This window comes from Lissotriton helveticus, assembly GCF_964261635.1.
Source record: "Lissotriton helveticus chromosome 1_1 unlocalized genomic scaffold, aLisHel1.1 SUPER_1_unloc_9, whole genome shotgun sequence".
Lineage (NCBI taxonomy): Eukaryota > Metazoa > Chordata > Amphibia > Caudata > Salamandridae > Lissotriton > Lissotriton helveticus.
The window spans coordinates 2162826-2184268 of NW_027611736.1; the positions used below are offsets into that span (position 1 = coordinate 2162826).

Consider the following 21443-nt stretch of genomic DNA (forward strand, 5'->3'; position numbering starts at 1 on the left):
CAACTGACAAAAAATCTGCAACAACTGGGCTACCCAAAAAAACTTTTGAAAAGGGCCATGAAAAGGGCGTGGTGGACTCCAAGGGAATGCCTTCTGGAACAAAAACCCACAAAGGAATCTGAAAGGATTGTCTGCGTTTCCACATTCAGCCCAAACTCGAATATGCTGAAAAAGGTGATCATGCAGAACTGGCATCTGGTCAAAAATCTGGATAACTCATTGAAAGAACCCCCCCTCTTTGCATTTAAAAAAGAATCAAGTGTAGCCAACCATCTGGTTAGAGCTGCACTGCCACAGACTAGCACACTAACAGTGAGATCATTTGCTGGACTCCCGCCAATCCAAGGACATCGGAAATGTGGAACTTGTATATGCTGCCCCTCAACGAAGGAAGGAAACATCTTCGAACATAAAAATATCTACTGGAAACACAATACATTTACAAATTGTAAATCAAGATATGTTATCTACGGGATTTTATGCCCGTGCAAAATGTTATACATAGGTAAAACCAACCAGGAAGTGAGGGCACGCATCACCCAGCACAAGTCAAGAATCAGAAATAATGTCCATACAGCACCACTGGTGAACCATTGGCGTTTAAAAAACCACAAAGAATCTGATTTGTCGTGGACAGTCATATCCAAAGTGGAAAAAGATCAAAGGGGAGGTGATCTGGATCAAAAATTGTCAAGAAGGGAGGCAATGCTTATTGTTAAATTTAACACCGCAACAGATGGCCTCAACGAACTGTCTGAAATGTATAATCTAAGCTAGTGCCCCACAAAATATCAAATTGAAATTTGGGACCCAACAGGCTGACCCATCACTAGAATGCGTGGCACCGGCCTAAAAGTCCTTTTATGTCAAAATTTGAAATATCGCAGGAAGTGAGAATGTTTTCAGCACAATCCACATCCATAAACTACAGGGTTCTCCGGAACTCCTAGACCCAATAGGTTGGCCAATCCAAAATAAACCGGTTCTATGCTATAAACGCCAAAAAGGAAACACACACATTCTGAAAAACCCAGAACGTGAGTATTTCGCCTTTTTTAAAATCACATCCCCCAGAAACACCAGGGCTCAGACTTGAAAATCCGAAGTAAACGAATCTCTTAGGAAGTAAGGAGGCATTCAAAAACTACATCCCCCATCAACCTGGGGTCTAGACTACAACTCCCAGACTCCTTACGAGAACAGGAAACCTAAAAATCAGGAAGATCACAAGACGCGGTTACCGAAGACACTGTAAACAGAAGTCTTCCGAGGCAGACGGGCAAAAGTCACCGGTCCCGGTCGCGCTGACAGGTAAGACACAACTTAAGCTCTGCCTGAGTGCAAGACGCGAATGCGTACAAAAAAGAAGAAAAAAACGCTAAAACTGCGAAACCTGTCTCTCTCCCCCCTCTGTTTCAGCACGCACCAAGGCGAGGGACCAAACGAACCATGATAATTGATATCCAAGGAATATTTTAAGTAAGTGGATTCCCAATCCCTCGAATCTTTCTCCGTGGACTAAAACAGCCCAGTGGTAAAACCGTCTCTTTAAATTCAACCCTTTAGAGCAAACTCAGCGTGAAATCCCCACCGCAAGCCGAAAAAAAACCCTGACAAGTCTGAACCCCAGTGTTTAAAATGTAAGTGTTTGAATAATTGAATGTTGGTTGACATCACAGTGAAGAGCGTATTGGATGATGGTGAAACATTTCTTTCTGTCTATTATATGGTTAGAATTTGAGCGTAGCAAGGTCCTGGCAAAGGGTAACAAGTGGTGCTTCTATTGATTTTTTCAGCATTTGACGACCGAATGAGCCTGGTGTCCCAAACAAGTTGGAGGTAAGAGAGGCGTTAGTTTTTTTGCTAGAGGGGAGAAGGCAAACCAAAAAAGAAAGAGACTAATTAGGTTATTTTCCATCTTTTTCCCACAGCTCGTTCTTTTTTTGAGGTCCTGATGAGAACTCTCAAAATTGTTAGAGTTCGAAACGCGTAGACCCCCCCTGTTTTCCTGCCATAAAAGCTCTGCAAAAAACAGTATCGCTTGTTTTTGATTACATTTTTTTTTAAAAAGAGAACTTACCAGAAATGTTTATCTTTATGGCAAAAAAGAAGTAATGTGTATATGTAAAAAGTTTCAATCACTGTAAATATAGTGTTGTAGTGTAGGATGAATGTGTAGAGTGGGTATGAATGTTAGGAAGAACACACAGGAGAATGTTCTATAAGTCACCTTTGTTTGGATTTGTATTTTTTCACAAAAAATTTTAATTGTTGGATCGCCGCTTTCAAAAAAACAAAAATTGAAAAATATTTTTCTTTAAAATGAAATAATTTGAATAAAAAATCCATGATTTAATCGGACCAAATAAGAGTCCCTGCACCTCCCTTTTTGTTTTTTCTCAATCAGTGGTAGGCAATTAGGATTAGAAACAACAGGTCGTAGTATTGGCAATTGTTGTGGTTATATTGATTTGGTTAAACCTAGGCAGAATCATTCAAATTCAAACTTTGTTTACAACGAATTAGAAATGTATGGATGTGTGTACAGCGCACTAAGCCATAAGGGCCCACACAAAAGCTTCAAATTTAAGTTTTCTAATGTCACTAAAAGACCATGAGACTGAAGATAACAAGCATTTGCAATGCAACAGGTAGCACATTTACACAAGTTTAAGCTATTGGGATTGTAAATGACAAAGCATTTTATTTATGTTTTGAAACCCAAAACATAAATAAAAAGCATTGTCATTTACAATGCCAATAGCTCAAACTTGCGAAAATGTGAGACCAATTGCATTGCAAATGCTTGTTCCAGTTTGTTGTGTGTCCAAACACCCATTTGGTAGCAAGTAGCAGGTTTACCCCAACTGCCTGGTATTTAGTAAACATCAAATGAATCGCTAGTAGGCTGCCAACTATCAGGGTCGCACTGAGATAGAGATTATTTACGGGCACCAAAATAAAAATGCTCACCATTAGTGAATAGCTGAAGAAGTGGCATCTATAAGCTAACTGTAATGCACAGCTATCATGCAAAAGGAAAATAATAATAGACTACTGCATAGAATATCTGTGCAATGCAGTAAAAAAAAGTACATAGATTTGCAAGTCAGATTCAGAGAGCACTATATTCATTCTATATCATGCATTAAAATATTTTAGCTTTCTCCCACTGGAAACTTGCTCTGCCCAATGAAAGTCAATGTTAACATGTTCCCCCACGTTTCATTAAAACTCTCCCACATTGTTGTACCAAAATACATTTAAGACTTCTTTATTCATGTACATGAGGGTATACGCTGCTCATGTGCGTGCTTATATTACGTGAATGACGGTTCATTACCATTAAAGAGAGGCATAATAGATTTGCAATGTCCCTCTCTGTGACATTACTGCACACTGCCTATGCTAATTAACAATCCCTGCCCCTCTGAAACCTATTTTTTGTTTTGTTTAGGGCTCGTGCCCCCTGTACTTTTCATTTTTGTACTTGCGGTTTGCTGTTTTCAGTATCTGTATGGACTTAAATATACAAAAGTGATGTTATTACAATCCTTAAAATAGCAAATGTGTCACAAATTGTGGCTTACGTGAGGACGGAGGGACAGGAGACTGATTAGTTAAGTGGTGAATAAATACACCAGCCTCGTCACACTCACACTTCCTTGAAGACTTGACAAGCCTGTCTGCTCAACTGCGACCCCTTTTTGAAGACCATGGAAATACACATGTAGCTGGGGTGGTCGCCGGGAGGATCTAGATCAGTGATACTCAAAGTACGGCCCGGGGGCCGCATAAAGCCCTTCAGGTCTTTACTTGCGGACCCCTGGGCAGCAGCAGCACTGCTCGAGTCAGAACTAACATGAACAAGAAACATACATTTACAGCAAACACTTATTTAAAGGTTAATTGCAGTTAGGAAAAGGAAGTAACAAGGCCTTTAACTTTAGGAACACCTTCATTCTTAAAGGAAGCCACTAGATATACATGCTTTGTTTCCCTACCCCGACTTTACACCCCGCTGGCATCAGTGCGGCCCTCGGTCACACCACAGACCAAACTTTGCGGCCCCCGAGAAAATGTTTGTGAGTACCCATGACCTAGATCAACAACATGCTGGAGTAGTTAGACAGGAGGATGAAACAGAAGCTTGCATCTCTAAAAGGCACAAACAGGAACCAATTAAAACAAGCATTGGCATAGCCAATAGGTCTTGTCTTTGGGACCTTATAAGTGTTTAGTCTTGCAACAGTTGATGTTGTTGCACCAAGGATATTGTGCTGGATAACTAAACACTTATAAGGTCCCAAAGGCGAGACCCACTGGCTATGCCAATGCTTGTTTACCTGATGGGCATTGGCTGACTGCTACCTGGTAACTGAGGCCCTAGTGAGGTTGAGTCATATTTGGGGGAGTTTTAGCCTCATCAGATGATGCTGTGCAGGCCCAGGCCCAGGTGCAATGAGGCGCAGTTGGTGCTGACTGGGAGGGCGTTCTTTCACTTTCAATTGACGGGGCTGCCCCCCTTCACTCTGGTGAAAGCCACAAATGGAATTCAAGTTGATCTTCTCATCACAGACTTTTCAGGTGAAAAAATGTCAATGTTTGCTGAGGCCTTGAAAAGAGCGACCCAACTCCACGAGTGAGGGCCAATGAGCATTGTTGAGACAAAATAATCATGTCTGAGGATCAATGCAGACAACAACACGAACCCGGAGAACTTACGGATCACTCCACTCTTTTTTCGTAACGGCAATAAGCCGAAGATTCAGGGCAAGCGGATTTGCTTGCCCATGTTGACCGACTGCACACCCGGCGGCGGACTTTTCTACCCCTCACGTTTCCTCGACGCTTCGGAATTACTCCTTTACGCGTCCGTCACATACTTCTCACACCCGATTAGGACCGGGTTGGAATTATCACCGGTCCGACGATACTGCCTTCAACTTAAACTTCCACAGCCCTGAAGAGTCACGGGTCTACCCCGTTATTGACGAAACACGTGTCGGCTGGTTTTCTTTGGTGAAACATATACTCTCACTGGACAAAATAAATACTTAACAAGACAACAACATTGGAGTTCGATCTCATCCTTTCATCAAATGATACATAACGTACCTAGGAGCTAACTCAGGTTGTGTGCGCTTGACTTTGCTTACATATATATAGAAGGTGGAGTTCTTCCCCCCTCTTTTTTCAGAGACTAGGGTTATCTCTGACCAAGAAGCACCAACCACCTGAAATCTCACAACTACCGGAGGGAAGTAGAAAGACGGTGGTGACAGCTCTTGTACTTTCACGCATCGACTACTGTAACAGTCTTTTCCTCGAGGCACAACAGGGGGTGCTCAATAAACTTCAGGTCCTACAAAATGCGGCCGCCCGCCTTATTGGGGGGCTGCCCAAGTTTTCCTCAGTTACCAAGGAGCTGGAGAAGTTGCACTGGCTCCCGGTGCGGAAGCGGATTCTGTTCAAGTCCCTCTGCATTGTCTTCAAGGCATTACATGATCTTGGCCCTCGGTGCCTTCAGGATCACTTTCAATGGTACAGACCAGGCAGACAACTTAGGTCGGCCAGTCTAGGGGTGGTTAAAACGGCTCGGATCAGGAAGGCGCAATGGGGCGGAAGGAGTTTTGTTAGAGGAGCAGCGCTGGCGTGGAACTCCCTCCCTCTTTCCCTTAAACAGAACGAGAATCTGCTGGCATTCAGAAGGGATCTGAAAACATGGCTCTTTTCCGTCTAGTTCCCGAAAATTCCTTCCCTGGGAATTATCACTTCAGCGCCAGGACACTGACTGGTAATAGCGCGCTTTATAAGTGTTACAATAAATAAATAAATAAATACCGTCTTACTACTACCTGTAGAGCGCCATCATTTCTGAACACTCCTATAACCCTTCGCTGAATTTTGTGCTACCTGGTTACTGAGGCCCTAGTGAGGTTGAGTCATATTAGGGGGTGTTTTACCCTCATCAGATGATGCTGTGCAGGCCCAGGCCCAGGTGCAATGAGGCGCAGTCGGTGCTGGCTGGGAGTGTGTTCTTTCACTTTCGATTGGCGGGGGGGGGGGGGCGCCCCCCCTTTACTCTGGTGAAAGACACAAACGGGATTCAAGGCGATCTTCTCATCACAGACTTGTCCCCGTTTGCTGAGGCCTTGAAAAGAGCGACCCAACTCCAGCAGAGAGGGCCAATGAGCATTGCTGATACAAAATAATCATGTCTGAGGATCGATGCAACAACAACAGATGAACCCCGGAGAGCAGGCTCGAGACCCTCCAGCAGCAGACAGTCTTTGTATCTCCTGACCTCACCTGGGGTTTATTTCGGGGCCTGGGCTCTCTGCTGAGCCCGAGTGCAGGACTGAACCATGAGCGCGGGGTGAAGAGGCCTCGGATTAACTGCGCATGCGCGGAGAACAGACACCTCTCCCACCAAGGACCACGAGGCGCCTCGCGACACAGCAAACGCTGAGATTTCAGGGCAAAGCGTCTCGGGTTGGCTCCTCTATATTGGGGGAAGTGTGTCTCCTCTGCGCATGCGCAGTGAGACTGAGTGTCTTTTGTCCAGGGCAGTTCACAGGCTGCACTTCGTGCAAGGTCCTAACTCGGCGATAGAAAGTAGTGTCTCCGCACATGCGCAGCAGTGACGAGTGGTCCTGCGCGTGCGCAGCAGTGAGACGCCTTGTTTTGTTCGCGCGCCTGTGGCTCGGCGTGAGCGTGCGCGTCACTCCTGGGGCAATAACACACCGGGCCCCACTCCTCACAGGCATCCGGGCCCCCGGGTGCCGGACTTAGCCTCTCCCACAGGCCCTGCTGCCCCCACTGAGCGGTGCACAAGGAGAGGTGAGGCACTCTAATCCCAGTTTACAAGCTCCATTGGTACTGTACTCTTTGCGCGTGCTGGAGACAGTGTCTGTCTTCTACGCATGCGCAGTTGCACGGCGCGTGAGACTCTTCTAAGCCTGGCGGCAGTCATCCCCGTTTCTAAGGTGCGTTGGTCGCCTTGTATCTGGGACATTTCAACGGCCGCTGGGGCTGGGGGGAGTTTGGAGCTGCTACTCCCAGTGTGGTAACGGGACGGGCGGGGGAGCATTGAAGTGTTGAAGAAGCTGAGTCAGTCACCGGTCACTCCTTGTACAGACCCTCCGAGGGATCATAAGAGGGTCAGTCACCGGTCACTGCTTGTACAGACCCTCCGAGGGATCATAAGAGGGTCAGTCACCGGTCACTGCTTGTACAGACCCTCCGAGGGATCACAAGAGGGTCAGTCACCGGTCACTCCTTGTACAGACCCTCCGAGGGATCATAAGAGGGTCGGGTCAGTCACCGGTCACTCCTTGTACAGACCCTCCGAGGGATCATAAGAGGGTCAGTCACCGGTCACTCCTTGTACAGACCCTCCGAGGGATCATAAGAGGGTCAGTCACCGGTCACTCCTTGTACAGACCCTCCGAGGGATCATAAGAGGGTCAGTCACCGGTCACTGCTTGTACAGACCCTCCGAGGGATCATAAGAGGGTCAGTCACCGGTCACTCCTTGTACAGACCCTCCGAGGGATCATAAGAGGGTCAGTCACCGGTCACTCCTTGTACAGACCCTCCGAGGGATCATAAGAGGGTCAGTCACCGGTCACTCCTTGTACAGACCCTCCGAGGGATCATAAGAGGGTCAGTCACCGGTCACTGCTTGTACAGACCCTCCGAGGGATCATAAGAGGGTCAGTCACCGGTCACTCCTTGTACAGACCCTCCGAGGGATCATAAGAGGGTCAGTCACCGGTCACTCCTTGTACAGACCCTCCGAGGGATCAGAAGAGGGTCAGTCACCTGTCACTCCATGTACAGACCCTCCGAGGGATCATAAGAGGGTCAGTCACCGGTCACTGCTTGTACAGACCCTCCGAGGGATCATAAGAGGGTCAGTCACCGGTCACTCCATGTACAGACCCTCCGAGGGATCATAAGAGGGTCAGTCACCGGTCACTCCTTGTACAGACCCTCCGAGGGATCATAAGAGGGTCAGTCACCTGTCACTGCTTGTACAGACCCTCCGAGGGATCATAAGAGGGTCAGTCACCGGTCACTCCTTGTACAGACCCTCCGAGGGATCATAAGAGGGTCAGTCACCGGTCACTCCATGTACAGACCCTCCGAGGGATCATAAGAGGGTCAGTCACCGGTCACTCCATGTACAGACCCTCCGAGGGATCATAAGAGGGTCAGTCACCGGTCACTCCATGTACACACCCTCCGAGGGATCATAAGAGGGTCAGTCACCGGTCACGGGACCCTCCGAGGGATCATAAGAGGGTCAGTCACCGGTCACTCCATGTACACACCCTCCGAGGGATCATAAGAGGGTCAGTCACCGGTCACTCCTTGTACAGACCCTCCGAGGGATCATAAGAGGGTCAGTCACCGGTCACTCCTTGTACAGACCCTCCGAGGGATCATAAGGGGGTCAGTCACCGGTCACTCCATGTACAGACCCTCCGAGGGATCATAAGAGGGTCAGTCACCGGTCACTCCATGTACAGACCCTCCGAGGGATCATAAGAGGGTCAGTCACCGGTCACTCCTTGTACAGACCCTCCGAGGGATCATAAGAGGGTCAGTCACCGGTCACTCCTTGTACAGACCCTCCGAGGGATCATAAGAGGGTCAGTCACCGGTCACTCCATGTACAGACCCTCCGAGGGATCATAAGAGGGTCAGTCACCGGTCACTCCATGTACAGACCCTCCGAGGGATCATAAGAGGGTCAGTCACCGGTCACTCCTTGTACAGACCCTCCGAGGGATCATAAGAGGGTCAGTCACCGGTCACTGCTTGTACAGACCCTCCGAGGGATCATAAGAGTGTCAGTCACCGGTCACTCCTTGTACAGACCCTCCGAGGGATCATAAGAGTGTCAGTCACCGGTCACTCCTTGTACAGACCCTCCGAGGGATCAGAAGAGGGTCAGTCACCGGTCACTCCTTGTACAGACCCTCCGAGGGATCATAAGAGGGTCAGTCACCGGTCACTCCTTGTACAGACCCTCCGAGGGATCATAAGAGGGTCAGTCACCGGTCACTCCTTGTACAGACCCTCCGAGGGATCAGAAGAGGGTCAGTCACCGGTCACTCCTTGTACAGACCCTCCGAGGGATCAGAAGAGGGTCAGTCACCTGTCACTGCTTGTACAGACCCTCCGAGGGATCATAAGAGGGTCAGTCACCGGTCACTCCTTGTACAGACCCTCCGAGGGATCATAAGAGGGTCAGTCACCGGTCACTCCATGTACAGACCCTCCGAGGGATCATAAGAGGGTCAGTCACCGGTCACTCCATGTACAGACCCTCCGAGGGATCATAAGAGGGTCAGTCACCGGTCACTCCATGTACACACCCTCCGAGGGATCATAAGAGGGTCAGTCACCGGTCACGGGACCCTCCGAGGGATCATAAGAGGGTCAGTCACCGGTCACTCCATGTACACACCCTCCGAGGGATCATAAGAGGGTCAGTCACCGGTCACTCCATGTACACACCCTCCGAGGGATCATAAGAGGGTCAGTCACCGGTCACTCCTTGTACAGACCCTCCGAGGGATCATAAGAGGGTCAGTCACCGGTCACTCCTTGTACAGACCCTCCGAGGGATCATAAGGGGGTCAGTCACCGGTCACTCCATGTACAGACCCTCAGACCCTCCGAGGGATCATAAGAGGGTCAGTCACCGGTCACTCCTTGTACAGACCCTCCGAGGGATCATAAGAGGGTCAGTCACCGGTCACTCCTTGTACAGACCCTCCGAGGGATCATAAGAGGGTCAGTCACCGGTCACTCCATGTACAGACCCTCCGAGGGATCATAAGAGGGTCAGTCACCGGTCACTCCATGTACAGACCCTCCGAGGGATCATAAGAGGGTCAGTCACCGGTCACTCCATGTACAGACCCTCCGAGGGATCATAAGAGGGTCAGTCACCGGTCACTCCTTGTACAGACCCTCCGAGGGATCATAAGAGGGTCAGTCACCGGTCACTGCTTGTACAGACCCTCCGAGGGATCATAAGAGGGTCAGTCACCGGTCACTCCATGTACAGACCCTCCGAGGGATCATAAGAGGGTCAGTCACCGGTCACTCCATGTACAGACCCTCCGAGGGATCATAAGAGGGTCAGTCACCGGTCACTCCTTGTACAGACCCTCCGAGGGATCATAAGAGGGTCAGTCACCGGTCACTCCTTGTACAGACCCTGCGAGGGATCATAAGAGGGTCAGTCACCGGTCACTCCTTGTACAGACCCCCCCGAGGGATCATAAGAGGGTCAGTCACCGGTCACTCCTTGTACAGACCCCCCGAGGGATCATAAGAGGGTCAGTCACCGGTCACTCCTTGTACAGACCCCCCGAGGGATCATAAGAGGGTCAGTCACCGGTCACTCCTTGTACAGACCCTCCGAGGGATCATAAGAGGGTCAGTCACCGGTCACTCCTTGTACAGACCCTCCGAGGGATCATAAGAGGGTCAGTCACCGGTCACTCCTTGTACAGACCCTCCGAGTGATCATAAGAGGATCAGTCACCGGTCACTCCTTGTACAGACCCTCCGAGGGATCATAAGAGGGTCAGTCATTTGATTCTGTTTTCTGAGGAAACCACAGCCCCTGCAAGATGCCGCATTTGTCAGACACCAGATACTCCTGCAGTGCCATTAGGATGATGATAGCAAGATATGGCTGGATCTGAGCCTACACCTGCGTAAAATGAGTGTCATTAAGCAATACATATCCGGAGGGCACGAATGTGTGTTTGTCGACACGGCCGAACAGACTATTCAGTGGACTAATAATTACTGTATCGAGTTACTCTTTCTCTTAACTATAATACACTTGCACCGATGATATGGGGCCCCGGACTGAAAGCTGGGTGTTTCCGGTTATCATACCAGGTTTGGGCACACATACTCATCCAATATGGCGGAGTCTACTAAACCGTCGAATCGGAGAGGGGGAGAGGTGTCATATCTCCCATTTAAAAAAAAAATAATAATAATTAATGCACCTTGTTTTTAAACTGCATAGCTAGAATATGACATTTTACTGAAGGTTTTATGTTGAACTGACTGGAGTAAAAAAAAAATTAGGGAATATAACTTATGTCGTTTTTTAGATAACTATTTTTATATTGTCAGCATATTGTAATGATTTTAAATAATCGAACAATAAAAGCTTTTTCACCCGTCAAATCGGGCGAAACGGTCTAGCTATTGCACGGTTGGCACTCTTTTACAGTGCTTCTGGCATCCGGCTCTGAACTCTTGACCATACTGAGTTGCCGGGTGACGAGTGAGGATCACGGAGGATGCCGCATACAGGTTAGAAGTGACGCCGGTTAGAGTTAACTCGCACCACGCGCCCTTTTTCTTCCTAGATATGGATGTTTGCTCGGATACTAATGGTAGTCCACATTTGTCCTTTGTATTTGCCTTGTAGCATCCAAGCACGGACTATAATACCAAACCGTGCTTTTTGAAAATAGAAGGATCTTTACAGCGCGCACACATATCGTGCACTGATTTTGGGATAAGCCTCATTTCTGCTTCTAATCAATACACACGGTATAAATAAAAACCCTCTGTAGACTAATGATTGCCGAGCACGTAATTAAAGCCACAAACCCCAACACTAGAAGTTGATGTATGTCACCGGATATGAGCACTTACCATATACTCACATAATAGATGCTATAGAAGTATGATGCAAGGGCTAAATTTACACTTGTATGATAATGATAGTACCCATCATCTTTGTACAGAGAATTTAACAAGATTGACGTTCAAGATTACGTTTATTACCCAGCCGATCTTAGGCTGGGTCGGAACTATAACCAGCCAGAAGGTATGTTTCTTACCTCCTGGTACTAAATAAATTCACAATCTTGGGATAATGAGCAGTTACTAAATATGGTCACATCTGGCTACCCTCTTTGGGCATACAAAGAGAAGTTGTACTTTACAAGATAAGTCTGAGCTTTTCTGCTCAGTGTGTGTTTGGGAGAGTACACAGATGAGTGTATTCTCACTGACGTATATTATTAAGTATAGTAATGCGCTTGACCCTTCCCACACTTTCCACCACGAGCACCATGGTTTTTCTTTGCGATGTTCTTGATCTCTTGCTTATACTTCAACCTTTAACCCTTTAACCCAGGATATTGGGGGCTTTTGTCTCTTCCTGTCCCTCACCCTTTTTTCCCCATCTACTACCTCCAAGTGCTGGTGGGATTTGTAATGTTGTATCACAACTTTGGAAATGTCATAGCATGGATTCTGATAAAGTGATTTTAATGTAACAATGCCCGAGGAATTGCGGGATTACATGATGTTTTCTGGTTTTCTTTCCCAGCCCTGAGGAAGTCGTGGGCCCTACCCCATATGACGAAACACGTGTTGGCTGGATTCTGAGCAAGATACTAACATTAAAAGCATCTTGTCTAACTATTGTGCTCATTCTGTAACTTGAAAGTAATTTAACTTGAAAAAATCTGTACTTTGGTGTGATAGGGCTTTAAATGTACGTTTGAGATCTGCGGATCTATTTTAGGGGATTTTGGATGATTGCCCCTCTCTAAGCACCCACTAAAACAAATAATCTCCAGTAACCCAATATTGCCGAAAGATCTGAGAGTGCCATAATCCATCCAGGATAAAATCATCCCAGCTTTTCTCATAGAAAGTAGTAGTCTACTTTTGTGTGTGGAAGTGGTAGGTCATTCACCAAAGATTAAAGCCACAGGTTTGGATTCGGGCAGCGCTCTTTCAATGACGAGGCTTCTAATTTGTTACTGTGTCAAATCCATTGGGTCTGGGAACGAAACTAGAATATCTGCAAGAAATGTGAAATACATTGATTGCAACTGTTGTATGTATTCAGGAATTGCTGCTGCCCATCGGAATTGAGACACACATGTACATCAAATAATGCGGCTGGTGATACTAATGTTTCTGCAGAGAGATTGGAGTGTTGTTGTCTCTTGGCAGTTTTAACTGACCAACATGGCTAGTAGCTCTGATTGTAAATTATCCAGCTCCAAAGAATGCGTACCAGGCTTTTATCACAGAAGTGATTATTTTATGAGGATTATAGCAATGAGTTACTGGTTTTGTCCTAGAGATCCTTTTGCTATTTGTGCAATGTCTGATGCACTACAGCACCTAGCACTGAGCTGGGAGAGTGGAGGGTGGAGGGTCAGGTGCTGTATATTCAGAAATAACATGGGTTTAAAACCACCTGCTGACGAATTCCTTGTGTGTCCAAGAGTTCTCAGGCAACAATAAAAATGTAAAGATGCCTCCTGTGAATAATGTTCCTGCTGGAGAGAGAGGGGCATTTTGTCTAGTGCCTGGTTTTCCTCATCATGAAGTAGCGGAAAGGGTTAATGTGACTACTGCAAATAACGTGTACTATGCAGACCACTTAATGGCATTTTATGTGGCTAGCTCAATGAGTTACAGCTTGTCGCAGAGGTCTTTTTGTTACTTGCATTTCATTAGTTACAATCCTAATATAGCACAGTTAGGTATGAACTGTCTTCAAGAACTGCATTCAAACTGTGTGTTATAGGTTAGAACATTATTTTCTCCCCCAGTCTTTTATTATCCTAATGCTGCTAAAAAGGGTTAGTTTGGATAGATAAGCATTCTTGTTTACTAAAGCCAATCACTGTGGTACATTTTCAATCCTGAGTTTATGTTTCTCCAGACCATACACTCTTAAAATATACTGCATACTAGTATCTATGACGTGATTCCTACAACTTGCAATCCTCACTGTCACATGTAACATTTCCTATAGACTGATACACAAACATATGATTCATTGTCTCTGTGTAATGTGTGTGTGATGTATCAATTGCTGACACTCTACACTGTTATGAGCAAATGAAACACACATGAGAGAGGTCAGTACCTTTCCATCTTCATAACTTGATTTTGATAGAAAGTGTCACTCAAAGTGTCACACATTCGGTCGTTGAAAGTCATTCATAAGTACACTGAAACTATGAAAATGCCATACATAAGCAATCTGAAACCTTGGCAGCTATGGAGATTTAGTGTGCCTCACTCACATAAATGCACTTTTTGCATCAGAGAGTGATTGATACTGCCAGGATTCTGTTCCAGTGTTAGCCAGCCAGATGTTCGCTTGGGAACATTTAGGGGATGCTACTACTATTATGATAGTAGTATACCAGGGGTGTTAGCGTTCTTCTTTGCCGCTTTATGTAGCTCAGACAGTCTCAATCTCCCTGATGTACGTACTGTACTATGCAAAGGTAGACCAACTTGGCCCTTCAAAAGAGGTTGGAGAAGCAAAGATCATTCATGGAAATTAATTAATAGTTCAAAATGTAATTTTAGATTAGGAATCTAGGAATAGGTTATCTGATTTAAAATAATCAATACTGTGTCTGTCAAACAGTTTTTTTGTAAAGAGAGTACCGCCAATCATTGTTCTTTTTATCTTTATTCCTTTCATAAGCACCCATGGGCAAAAGGGCACCTTCATAAGCAGCTGCCACCACCACCAGCGCCGCGGAACGTTTGAAGAGAACCACAACCAGGTCGACTCCCACCACCAGCTCTGCAGCCTTGGCAGATGGTTCTGCCGACCCCAGTAAATCATGTTTATTATTATTTCTAACTTGTAACTATTCCCACTAGTAAAAGTATGGCCTTGTACATTTATACTATTTACTTTTCTTCAACTTTACTATCAAAGGTTTTTTATCCCTTTATCTTCCAGTGTTTTTCTATCTTGTGCGGCTGACTTTCTCCTGTCTGTAACTTTTTTCTGGTCCCTGTTAGGTTTTGCATGGACATCGATTCACCAAAATGCCAGGGGTATCAGAAGTGACATCACACAGCCTTTGACCTTAATGAATCATAGCATTTGTAAAGCGCACTACTTACTCAGGTTTATAGACGAGGGTTCCTCTGAGAGTGGTGTTGGGGTCGGTGTGGATCTGGAAGTGGAGGTGTTCGGTGGTGCTGAGGGCTTCGTCGGTGTTGGGCGATTCCTCCTTCTACTCTGTTGGTGCGGTCCCTGCTGGTGATCTTGTAGCCCTCCGGGATGGCTATGGCGATGTCGGGTGCCGAAGAGGGGTACAGCTAGGTCTCCGTCAGGAAGGTGACGTCTGGGGTGGTTGAGTCGAGTAGGTCTCAGAGTTCAATGGCGTGTTTGCGGGCAGAGCGGGTGTTGAGAATCAGAGGAAGTTATATCATATGACCTTTAATCCTGAGTCTTTCCAGGAGGTGAAGTCATATAACCTTAATCCTTAGGACATCACAAGAATTGACATCACTAACATTCTATAATAACTGCATCATTATTATGAAGATACAAGTTAAACAAATGTCTATTTTAATTTCCACCTGTATTATGGTGCAGATATGATCTTCGAAAGTGGTGGGAAATAATACTAGCTCTGAATTGTAGAAAGTGAAGCAAATGAGCCAAACCTCCTCTATGGAGTGTGCAGAGAGGTTCAGAAACTGAGGAAATGTTTTTAAGTATTGGGTCAAATAGTGCATTGTAAAGCACATTTTTCAAATAGATTAGCTAAAAAGGGCTCTCATTAAATATTCATGTCTTTTCCTATTATGCCAAGCCAATCGACCCCATTGTTTAAAATGTGATCTAGGGTCCCTATATGTTAAAAAATATCTCTAGCATGTCAGGACCAGCATTTGATCATGGCTGCCCCGCTCCCATATCCCACTGTTGTGCTCCCATATGCAAAGACTTACCTCCAATGTGGAGTAATCATATCTACAAAAACATCAGCGAACACATACAGAGGAAAAACCCTTTAAGTGCAGCTAGTCAATCATCAGTCTTAAAAAGGCATCAGCAAACACACACGGGGGAAAAACCATACCATTGTAATGAATGTGGAAGTAGTTTTCATGACTCTTCCGCATTAAGGATTCATCAGCAAAATCACACAGGGGAAAAGCCTTTCCAGTGCAGTGAATGTGTGAAAAGCTTTAGTCAGCTATCAATCATGCAGAGTCATCAGAGAACACACACGGGCAAAACCATTCCATTGCAGTGAATGCGGAAGTAGTTTTAGTAACTGCTAAAACCTAAGGATGCATCAGAGGGCACACACGGAGGAAAGCCATAAGTGCACTGAATGCAGGAAAGGCTTTAGTCGCTTATCAGTTCTACACCACCTTAAGCAAAAACACACCTTCATTGAACACACATGGAAACAATCCAAGAGATGCAGCGAATCTGGCAAGACCCTAAACACATCAACAATAATACTGACCGGGGGGAGGATCCAAGCCCGCGAGCGAAATGGTCGCTTTGTAGCTCGGCTCCGTCAGCCCTCCGGCCTGACTCGCCTATCCTGCTACATATCCTGCCCGGAGACGATACATTTTCGAAGAACAAGAAACGCAACACTACGCTCCCACTCACCGTCTGACCTGGAGGCTCCGACTTGCGGTGGATCCGGAGTTGTGCCCTCTTGCGGAACCGGGGCCTTTGTGAGGCTAAGACCGGGGCTTCGCCTATTGGATCCGGCCTGGCGTTGTGGTGACTGTTGGCCCCGGCCGAGAGACTGCACCATGAGAGAGAGCCACTGTGAGAAATCCCCGGTGATCCTGAACCGGGCCTGCCTTGACGGCCGTGAGGCTGGTGCGGGGCGCGGTGCTCCATGGACTAACCGTGTAAAGGGGTTTCCCCGCCGCCGCTCCGTCCGTCGACCCTGGTCCCTCGCGCTCGAGCCAAGCTTTTGAGGAGCGTCGGCTCGACCATAGGCGACCTTCCGCTTGGTGGGGCTCTCTTTTCTGCACCGCGGTGGTCATTGCCGGGACCCCCCCAGACATCTGTAAAGGCCTACATTTGTGGACTGCTCCGGGGGTGGCGGAGAGTGAGGAAGGGGTTGGACTTACAAAATGGCTGCCGCAGTTTGGGGCTGTGGATTTCCTCCTGATGGCGATCGCCGGTTGCTGGATTCCGCGGAAATATGGCCATGTGGACGTGAGCCTACGATCGGCGACGTTCTTGTTGCCTTGAGATCTCTACACGTAACCTTGGCCCCTGGTGCTCCTGAGGGCTTGTCCCGATCCGCCGCCATCTTGGGTGAACGCTCCTTCAAGGTCCCCTCTCGCCTCGGTGATACCTATGCCTCATCCCCCTTGATGGCTCCGAAATATGGTGCTGCTATCCACCAACAGATTTGTACATCGGCGGCATCAGAACCTCCCGTTCGATGTTCGGGAACTGGAGACTCAGAAACTGTGCGAGGGTCCGGACATCCCCGGGTGCCTGAGAAAGATGGCGGACTGCTGCTTGTTTTTACCTTGCTGAGGTCTTGTTTCTCTTTTGCCAGTATACTCCCGCCTTTTCGAACGATGAGACTGCACTCCTGTTTTTTAATGCCCCGGTTGCTGTTGCTGCTATATTTGGATTGTTTACTTGAATTTTTATTCACTTGCTTTTTCATTGACCTTTTTGACCAGCATCTGTATCGTAATTTTTTTCATTTGTGTGCTTGCCTCGCATCGTATTGCACGCTTCAGGCTGTTGTTTGGTGGGTGGTAAATGCAGTGAAGAAGGGATTGGGGTGAGATACATGGCCCCCGAAAGATTATTGGTATACGGATTAGTGGCGGGGTTGCCCATATTCATAGTGTTATGAGACACCACTTTGAAAGTTTTATTGTGCTCGAGTCCATATCGTTCTGGTACACATGTCCTGTAGTGTATGGTTGGGTGGAGGGCTGTAGCCGACCGTATTTATTTCTGATCACATGCTCCTCCCTCCTGTTTCCTATTTTGTTTCCGTAACTTTTTTGTCTTCTGTTTCTTTTTCTCTTATCTTCACTATATTTCGGGTTCTGGTTTAGGGCGACAGGCGCTCTGTTTGGAGGATAGGCCGTAGCCTTCTGCAGGGGTGCTGGGTGGGATGGGTGGGTTGGGTCTTTTTTGTTGTTTTCTTTTTTCAGTTCTATGGCCCTTTTGTATATCTTTATGGGGGGGCCGCGTCTATCCTTTGCCTCCCGTGGTATGATTGGGTGGGATATGTGACGTCGCTGTTCCTCTTCTTCAAGTTCTGTTGCTTCCGATGCGACTCCCATGCCCCCATCATTTCAATTCCCCTGTTCCTATGTGTGTTCCTTGCTATGGGGAGCTTGTTCCGACGCGGCATTCCTCTTCTTTCAATCTGTGTTTTCCCTCTTCTTCCCCTCCCCTTTTCTTTTTCTCCCTAGGTTAGTATGGCGGGCTAGTTTTAATGATATTATTATTCCGGCCCCCCTGCTCTGTCTCTCAGTGCTATTGGGTGGTGGATACGCCAAGTTATTATTGATTGCATGTCGATTTGTGCTTCTTACGTCTGTCCTTCTACCGATGTGTATAGTACTGCCATTTTAACATCGCTGCCCTTTATCCTTTGGCTATTAATGGTTTGTGCGGGGTATCCGGATATTGTATTGTTCTCGCTGAGCCTGCCATGCGCCCTATTGTTATATTATAAAATTAACCTATTTTTTATTCCTGATTGCTGGCCGTATAGATCCTCATGCCTTCCCCTCTCTTTTAGCGACTATATTGAATGTATACCTTTACTCTGATTCTGTGATTATTATGTTGGACTTTTTGACTGCTTTAATATGTCGTGGCCGGCCAGATCGGTTGTAGGCCTAGCCTTGTCTATCCTTTCTCTACGAATAAAGGTTTAAAAAAACAACAACAAAAAAAACAATAATACTGACCCATTTGTGGACACACACAGGAACATAAAAGTGCAGTTAGTGTGATGGAAGACTTGACTAGAAGGAAAGAAATAAAACAGAGATATTTGTGGTATTATGAAATTGTCTATTCTCAGCAAATGTTCATTTCTCTACATGGAGGAAAAACCAAGAAGTACCAGGAAGCTTATTGGGAGACTAGCATAATGTGGAATAAAAGAAAAGAAACATGGTAACTTTTCGAGTGAAACAGACAGAAAGAAAAGCATCCAAGCACAACTGATCACACCACTGGTTAAAGCAACACTATGAACAATACTTAGACTCATGGGTATTTTCAGCTAAATTTATGGATTACTGATAAAAACCCGTTAACCCATAAACCCAAAACAAATGTACTCCCATGGAATGCTCATCCAAAAGTCAAAGGTAGTTCCTAATAGTGAACAGTGTAGTATACACGTCATCCACTCAGCAGGATGGTAAAGAGGCTTTACTCCAGGGGAGTGACACGCACAAGAAGAGCCAACACAGGCTGACGCACAACATGCAAAATAGGCAAGCTACTGACGACATTTATCAAACAATATCCTAGGATAAAAGCTAGATATGAGCATAGTTTTTGTTCTCTACACTAAATAATACAAACAACCACTTACTTAGTACATGCAGTTCACTCGTGTCTCTCTTTAATGAAGAGTGCTGTTACCACCAAATTTCCTGATACTCATTGTACGAAACATAGATGGAAGAAAGGCTGAGTCAGTCATACCGAGCTCACTCTGGTGTTCTGCCAGTTTATATTTCTATAAACCCTACCTTGGGAAGGCAAGAATAACACTATTACGCTATAAACTCTAAAGTAGAAAATCACTTGTGGGAGGGAGGCAGCAACTTGAGTCAGTCACACGTAATAAAAGAGGCACATATTTCCCCTATTGTAATTTATATCATAAACCAAACATATATGTTCAAAATCTGACTCAATGCCGATGAATATAAAAGATATTTGAAAACTGTAGACTGTATGAAGTGCTTTTTTAGTGTCATCACTGCCAGACGTTCATGGGCATGTGGCATTATTAAGAAATCGTTTTGGTGTAATAGTGGAGGAAGAAGGTGTTAGACAGATGCTGATAACATAACATATAACAAATCGAAATTGATCCGCGTGTGGGGGCCATCGGTATATGTATTACACTGAAAGCTGGACTACCTGATCAGGATTTTTGTTTTTTGTCCTCATCTTGCCAACTTTCTTGCTAGGGTTGATCTTACCCCACAAATGTCCAGGAGGGGACGGAGTACATCTCTGTAGAAGAATACTGCTGGTTCCACTTCCAACTCCTTTACGAAAAGGGGACCACAACACAGGAGAGGCCAGGACCCACATCATGTTTGGCTTAATCATTGGACCCACTGATCTTTTCTCTCCAATTTACCAACATTGTCCAGATCTTATCCTGACTCCTTGGGTCACAGGCCATATCAGACTGGCTCGTATAGATGATAATTTTGAGGCACTCAGAAAAAGATGGGGGACTTTCAGACTTCCAAAGCCTACATATCTCCCGCCTCGCCACCAAAACCACATAGAAAATAAACTTGAGAACAGCAGAATGTATTCGTACATCTTCCTCTTGGTTTAGTCCTAAGAAAACAAGACGAGGGCTTACCTTAATCTGTTTACCTATTACTTCCCCAAGAAAATCACACACCGAGGTCCAGTAAGAAGCGATCTTCGGACACAACATAAACATGCAGATTATCTGCTGATGGAAGCATACACCTTGGGAAGTTGTAGATATTACCTGTGATAGCTTCGCTGGGGACCAATAAACTCTATGGGTGGAAAACAGATGATTACGTTTAAGCGAGGCGGGTTTTACCAGAGTCCAGTGACATTTGCTTCAAATGTCCATCCCCAAGCTCCTTTGCACATAAATTTGAGGTTTCAATCTCGATCTTTTCATCCGCCTCCATCAAGGTCCAATACCAGAATGAGACTTCCTTTTCCCATCGGTCGACTCTCATGACATGATCGAACTTAGAGTGGTAGAGTGAGGGCTGTAGAGAGAGGGCGGTATAGTGGTAGAGTGAGGGCGGTAGAGGGGTAGAGTGAGGGCGGTAGAGTGAGGGCGGTAGAGTGGTAGAGTGAGGGCAGTAGAGTGGTAAAGTGAGGGCGGTAGAGTGGTAGAGAGGGCAGTAGAGTGAGGGCGGTAGAGTGGTAGAGTGAGGGCGGTAGAGTGAGGGCGGTAGAGTGGTAGAGTGAGGGCAGTTGAGTGGTAGAGTGAGGGCGGTAGCGTGAGGGCGGTAGAGTGGTAGAGGGAGGGCGGTAGAGTGAGGGCGGTAGAGTGGTTGAGTGAGGGCGGTAGAGTGGTAGAGTGAGGGCGGTAGAGTGGTAGATTGAGGGCGGTAGAGTAGTAGAGTGAGGGCGGAAGAGTGGTAGAGAGGGCGGTAGAGTGGTAGAGAGGGCAGTAGAGTGAGGGCAGTAGAGTGGTAGAGTGAGGGCTGTAGAGTGAGGGCGGTAGAGTGGTAGGGGGAGGGCGGTAGAGTGAGGGCAGTAGAGTGAGGGTGGTAGAGTAAGGGCGGTAGAGTGGTAGAGTGAGGGCGGTAGAGTGAGGGTGTAAGGGCGGTAGAGTGAGGGCGGTAGAGTGGGGGGGTAGAGTGGGGGTAGTAGAGTGGTAGAG

At 46.5% G+C, this 21443-nt stretch overlaps 1 protein-coding gene and 1 long non-coding RNA gene across 2 annotated transcripts in view; one reads left to right on the forward strand and one right to left on the reverse strand.

Moving 5' to 3' along the window:
* LOC144806615 (uncharacterized) overlaps nucleotides 1-6374 on the reverse strand; it is a 32676-nt gene extending 26302 nt beyond the window's left edge. The window contains exon 1 of the long non-coding RNA XR_013605852.1: nucleotides 6313-6374. This is a non-coding gene — a long non-coding RNA (uncharacterized LOC144806615). The remainder of the gene's footprint in view (nucleotides 1-6312) is intronic.
* A 366-nt stretch (nucleotides 6375-6740) lies between these two features.
* The window catches only part of LOC144806588 (uncharacterized), a 37669-nt gene continuing 22966 nt past the window's right edge, over nucleotides 6741-21443 (forward strand). Inside the window, exons 1-2 of the mRNA XM_078672924.1 lie at nucleotides 6741-6843; nucleotides 14528-14662. The gene's annotated coding sequence lies outside the window, so the exon portion shown is untranslated. The remainder of the gene's footprint in view (nucleotides 6844-14527; nucleotides 14663-21443) is intronic.